This window comes from Myotis brandtii, unplaced genomic scaffold (genome assembly GCF_000412655.1).
Source record: "Myotis brandtii unplaced genomic scaffold, ASM41265v1 scaffold579, whole genome shotgun sequence".
NCBI classification, from domain to species: domain Eukaryota; kingdom Metazoa; phylum Chordata; class Mammalia; order Chiroptera; family Vespertilionidae; genus Myotis; species Myotis brandtii.
In genome coordinates, this window is record NW_005370171.1 from 631,267 (window position 1) to 637,174 (window position 5,908).

Sequence of the window (5,908 nt, forward strand, 5' to 3'; positions counted from 1 at the left end):
GGCGGACCTGTGGCCAGCAGGGCGCGTGTCAGCCAGCGCCTGCCTCCACGGCAACGGCACTTCCCATGAGCTCCTCGGGGATCCGGGACAGCGATGGCGGCCAGTCCTCTGGCCTGGCCCCGGGGGTCCCGCTTCTCTCCCACGTGACTCCCTCTGTTCACAGCAGGAAGCTGACACTTTGTTCAGCTCATTTTTAGAAACGCTGTCCCCGCAGACGTTCCCCGAGCTCATACGTGTAAGAGTAAACCAGCCGGTGAAGAAGCAGATGGGGGTGGGTAGGGGAAGGGCCCGGGGGCGCAGCAGCCAGCTCTGGGCCCCACCGCATCCTGGGGAGCAGGCAGGCAGCCCAGAGGAAAGGCAGTGTGAGAGGCTTGCCTGCTGGACTCACCCCGACCCAGCCAGGGTCCTCTAGACAAACTCACTCCCTGGACGTAGAACCTGAGCAGGGGCACAGGCCACGCCTCATTGTCTTTGAATCCATGGACCAGGCCAAGGGGATTATTAGTGATAGACAGGCTTGAGCACAGACACTGGGATGAGTGAGCGACCACAGCCCTGCTGGCCCTGCTGCAGGGCTGGGTGAGGCTGTGCAGGGCTGGGTGAGGCTGTGTAAGGCCCAGGGTGAGGCTGTGTAAGGCCCAGGGTGAGGCTGTGTAAGGCCCAGGGTGAGGCTGTGTAAGGCCCAGGGTGAGGCTGTGTAAGGCCCAGGGTGAGGCTGTGTAAGGCCCAGGGTGAGGCTGTGTAAGGCCCAGGGTGAGGCTGTGTAAGGCCCAGGGTGAGGCTGTGTAAGGCCCAGGGTGAGGCTGTGTAAGGCCCAGGGTGAGGCTGTGTAAGGCCCAGGGTGAGGCTGTGTAAGGCCCAGGGTGAGGCTGTGTAGGGCCCAGGATGAGGGGGTGAGGCTGTGTAAGGCCCAGGGTGAGGGGGTGAGGCTGTGTAAGGCCCGGGTGAGGCTATGTGGGGCCCAGGTGAAGCTGTTGGACTGGGTGAGGCTGTGTAAGGCCCGGGGTGAGGGGGTGAGGGGGTGAGGCTGTGGAGTGGCCCCGGTGCCTCCAGGACCTGAACCGGCCCCGCCCGCCCGCTGCCTGCAGGGTCTCATCCAGGATGACCACCCCGTGTTCTCTGTAGAGGCTCCTCTTTGGGGGCAAAGGTCACCCTAGTCAGTAGGGAAACAGCAGGAGCCTCAGCCCCAGAGGGTATGCGGGGTCTTGGTGCTGCGGCCATGGCTTATGCAGGTGACCCCCAGCTCTGTGCGTGAGCGGGGAAATGGGGGGCTCCCCCTTCTCGTCATTGGACCCGCGGACCCCGGCGCTCCATCCTCCTGTGCCCCTGCCCCCCCCCCCCCAGATGCCTCCATGATCTCTGCCCCTGCGGCCTGTCCTCCGCCATCTCCACCTGGAGGAGCTGTCCCTCAGTCTCCAGGATGCACCTGGGCCGCCAGGTGTCTTCATGGGCTCCTGGGATCACCCGGAGGAAGCTCCGCGCTCACTCCCAGCTGAAGTGGGAGCACTGGGTTCACAGCTCTGCGCTCCGGTGCCTGGCGGTGCCTGGTGGTGTCTGGCGGTGCCTGGGAATGCCTGGCGGTGCCTGGGGATGCCTGGCGGTGTCTGTGGATGCCTGGCGGTGCCTGGGGATGCCTGGCGGTGTCTGTGGATGCCTGGCGGTGCCTGGGGATGCCTGGCGGTGTCTGTGGATGCCTGGCGGTGCCTGGGGATGCCTGGCGGTGTCTGTGGATGCTGCCTGGTGCCTGGCGGTGCCTGGCGGTGTCTGGCGGTGCCTGGCGGTGTCTGGGGATGCCTGGCGGTGCCTGGCGGTGTCTGGCGGTGCCTGCGGTGTCTGTGCCCTGCAGACACTCAGTAGACGCGAGTGGTTGGTTGAGTGCATGAATGAATGATGTGTGTGTCACTGGCCATTGGTGACCCGCCTCCCGATTTCACTCACGCCCTTCGTCCCCTTCAGTGCCACACCCTGGGCTTCTCCCTGGGAACGAACGCAGGCTCAGCCCACGCGGCCATGAGCCTGGGCACCCAGTGCTACCCCGTTCCGCTCTGGCCCTGCGTCTCTCCCCTCCCGTCCGCAGCTCGTGGGGAGGATTTTTAAATGTTGACCACGTGGGAGTCCAGGCCACATAGTAAACTCCCTTTGAGGGCCCTCACTTCACGCGTCCTTGGTGCCGAGCGAGTCATGCGAGCGTTTCCCACGGCCTCTGTCCCGGGCGCCGCCCTGCATGCCTCTGACACGCGGCTTCTTCCTTCTCGCTCCGCAGTGTATGTTCTGCTGATTTACGTGTCTCCCCAACTATTCGCTCCTTTGATTCCCTTGAAGTAAAATACATTTTTCAGCCAGTGTTGCCGTATCTCTAAGATAATAGTCTCCCGTAACGGGAGCTATGGCAACATTTGCCGATCTGTGATGCGACCCAGGCGGCACGGCTCCGGGGTGTCTGAGGGCGCCGCGTGCACTGTCGTTAGCGTCACGGGCTGCTCCTGGTCGGGATGGATGGGGAGCAACGGTGACAGCGGCGTCTGCGACCCGCACAGGCCCTGACTCGCGCACCCGAGATGCCGGCGGTGATGACAATAATCATGGCTCATGATTGCGGGCGCCGTGCTCCGAGCTTCCTAATCGAGCGCAGCCACATTTCCGTGATTTACTCCGATGGCAACAGAAAAAGAAAAGGAAAATCCTCAATTGCAGAAGCCACCGAGAGGCACTTACCGCCAAGCAGCGCCCTCAACGCCTGCCAGCGCCTCCGCCACTTGAGTTCAAGCTGCTCGTTAACATAGGGATCGGAGGGTAGAAGTGGGCTTTCGCACAGGGCAGGGCTGGCGCCCGTTTGCTTGCCTGTGGGCAGCCACTCAGGCCGCCCTCCCCGTGAGAGCCTGGGCGGGTCCCTGGGGCCTCCCCACCCCTCGCTCAGGGCGGGACTGTGGGCCAGTTCCCCACTTCTCAGCCTCGGCTTCCTGAGCTGGAAACTGGGCCCGCTATCCCGCTCCTTGGGGCGCTGCTGTGAGGTGTGAATGACCCAGTGTTTGTAGAAGCCGCCTGGAGCCTGGCTCAGGGGGGACCCAGCAGCAGTCCACCCGTCATCCCTCCCGTCCCGCCCCATGCACACGTCACCCGCTGTCCTCAGCAGCCCCCCTCCACCCCGGCCCGGAGGGCTCCCCCTCACCTGCTTGGGTTTGCTGTGTTCGTGGCCCTGTGACCAGCAGCCTGCTGCTGAGCCCGGTGCCAGGACAGGCCGGGGCTGGGCAGCACCCCCATCAATGGGTTGGGGGGTCTGCGGATGGGGGAGCACGAGGAGGACTCCCAGGAGGGCCTGCCTCCTCCCCTCCCAGGAGCACAGGCTCTGCAACCCGGATGGTCCTGAGACACGTCCGGTAAATCCACATCACAGGGTCAAGGGTCAAGGTGACACGCTGGCCCCGCCTGGGTGTGTCTCTCCTCGGAGCGGCTGGTGCCCGAGGGAGGGAACGTCTGGGTGACTCCGGACCCGCAGAGCTGTGCCCAACACCCGAGGGACCGGCTCCGAGCCTCCGTGGATCAGCTCCTTGCTCATCATTGAAGATGCAGTTAGATCAGAGACTCATTCCTGTGAATGGGCTACAGGGAAACCCCGTTACGGGGCCCCGTGAAGACTGGGAGGCGGGGCAGGTCCTACAATAAACCCCGGGTGACAAACCGCAGTCAGGGGCACAGTCCCAGGCCGGGTCCCAAGAACCATCAGGCCCCCCCATCCTCCTCCTCGGAGGGAAGCTGAGGGAGATGGGCTCGGCCGCGTGACCGCTGGTGCTTTTATAGAAAAGCGCTTCTCCGGCCTCCGCTGCCCGCAGCCCCTGCAGCCACAGCCCTGCCAGTTGCTTTCCCGTTTCTCAAAGCGGTGGGGTGCTCTCCCTCCCACGGCTGTCTGTTGTTGCTCGTTCCAGCTGTCACTGTGGGCAGTGGGCTTGATGGCGACCCCCCCCCACTCCTCTCCATGGCGCAGTGACTCCGCCCTGCGCTCCGCCCCCACGGTCCCCTCCGCCCTGGCATTTGTCACCCTGCCTGCGTGTCCCCGGCTGCGAGTCACCATGCTCTCCGTCTGTCTCCGTTCGGAGCTGCAGCAGAAAGCCGAGATGCGATCTGCTTCCATCGGCGGATGCTCTGGATCGGACTCGAATATATGAAACCGCCGTCATCGGTTACTGATGCGCTGACGGAGACTCTCACGGAGATTAATCCCCAGATAAGGGAAACGTATCACTTGCAGGAACCGTCGTCTCCAAGGTGTTAGCAAGCCCTCGGCACAGAGCCGGGGGAGATGGAACACAAGAGGCGCCAGAGGGGCTCCCGTGTGGAGGCTGGACCTGGGGAAGGTGGATTCCTCCGGCCCTGAGTCCCGTGCGCGTGTGAAAGTCACATTCTGCATCGGGCGTCGCCCTGGGCGTGGCCGAGCCGGGGCAGTGGGATGTGCTGGGCAACGGAGGACGAGGGCTCGTGGCTTCTGCTGCATCACAGACGCCATGTCCTCACCACCCCTGGAACTAGGTAGGGTTGACCCCAGTGACCTCGTTAGCATAACCCCAGGTGGCCAGGGGCCAGGAGTAGCAGTGACAGTCCCCTCACTCAGGAAAGCCAGCCAGGCTCCGAGTTACAGCCGTAGGCGGCCCTGAGCCACGCTCACGCTGAGCATGTCTTCGGGAGGGACCGACCCAACAGCGTTGGTTCCGTTTCTGAGCGAAGCAACTCAGGAGGACGGAGGGAGGGTAGAGCGGCATTTTCACCCGGACACCTCCGTCGGGGTCCTTGGGGGAAGCCGGAGAGGGTGTGGCTATTGGAGAACTCAAATGGAAATAACAGCTCCTTTTGAAAATATATATATTTTTATTGATTTCAGAGAGGAAGGGAGAGGGAGATAGAAACATCCATGATGAGAGAGAATCATTGATCGGCTGCCTCCTGCAGGCCTCACACTGGGGCTCAAACCCGCAACCAGGGCATGTGCCCTGACCGGAATTGAACCCTGACCTGCGGGTTCATAGGTCGATGCTCAACCACTGAGCCAACCCGGCCAGCCAGTAGCTCTTTTTTTAACTTCAAGCTCATTCACAACAAAGAAAAGAAGCGGGAGTCCAGGCCCAGTTGCTTCTTCATTGTGCTCGCTCAACGCCACGTCCACGTCAGAAACGCTTGCCCGTGGACGTGCGATGGGCAGAGCGCTGTTTCTCGGTTCGCCGCGAGCATGGCGGCCTAGGAAATCTCAGAGTGATGAGTGCACTTTCCGAATTACAGTAAAAGTGTAACCACCGCTTTCTGTGCTGACCCGTGGGCTCAGCAGTAACTGATGCCTGGGGAGACCTGGCCTAGTGAGTGGGTGGCACAGGGGGCACTGGGCGTCCGCTCTTCCCTGCATCCCTAGGCCATGAGGCGGGTCCTCTCCCAGCCTTGGGAGATATGGGGGTTTGGGGGGAAGAGAGGGCACGTAGCTGCCGATGGAGGTGGCAGAGCGCCGTGGGAGAGCCCGCGCCCTCCATGGAAGCTCTGTGACCGCGAGTCCCACGAACACCTTCCCCAGCGTCTGCAGAACCCACTCGCTTCCCCTACCGCCTCGCCGTGTGCTGTGACTCTCCCGCGGTGCGGGCCTGTCCCCACCGCATTGCCCTCTGGGCGCTTCTCCCGGCCTCCCGCGTGCAGCAGGGGAGAGGGTGCAGGACACCCCCCCCGCCCCCGTCCTCGGAGAATGTGCGGGCGCGTTTTGGCTAGAAACTCCCAGTGTCGGACCTGTGTTAGGTCCCACTTCCCGGCCTTTCCTGCGGGTCGGCTGACTGCGTCTCTCGAGCAGCCTCGGGTTGTGAAACCAGTGTGTGGCCACTTGTTTAATGACACTCCGGGTGGGAATGGCGCCTCCTGCCCGGTCCAAGCTGCAGTCACC

The 5,908-nt window shown here is 63.2% G+C and overlaps 1 protein-coding gene across 1 annotated transcript in view; it reads left to right on the forward strand.

Annotated features, from left to right (window-relative positions):
- Window positions 1–5,908, forward strand: part of SDK1 (sidekick cell adhesion molecule 1) — a 339,428-nt gene that overhangs the window by 252,257 nt on the left and 81,263 nt on the right. The gene's annotated exons all lie outside the window — the stretch shown is intronic.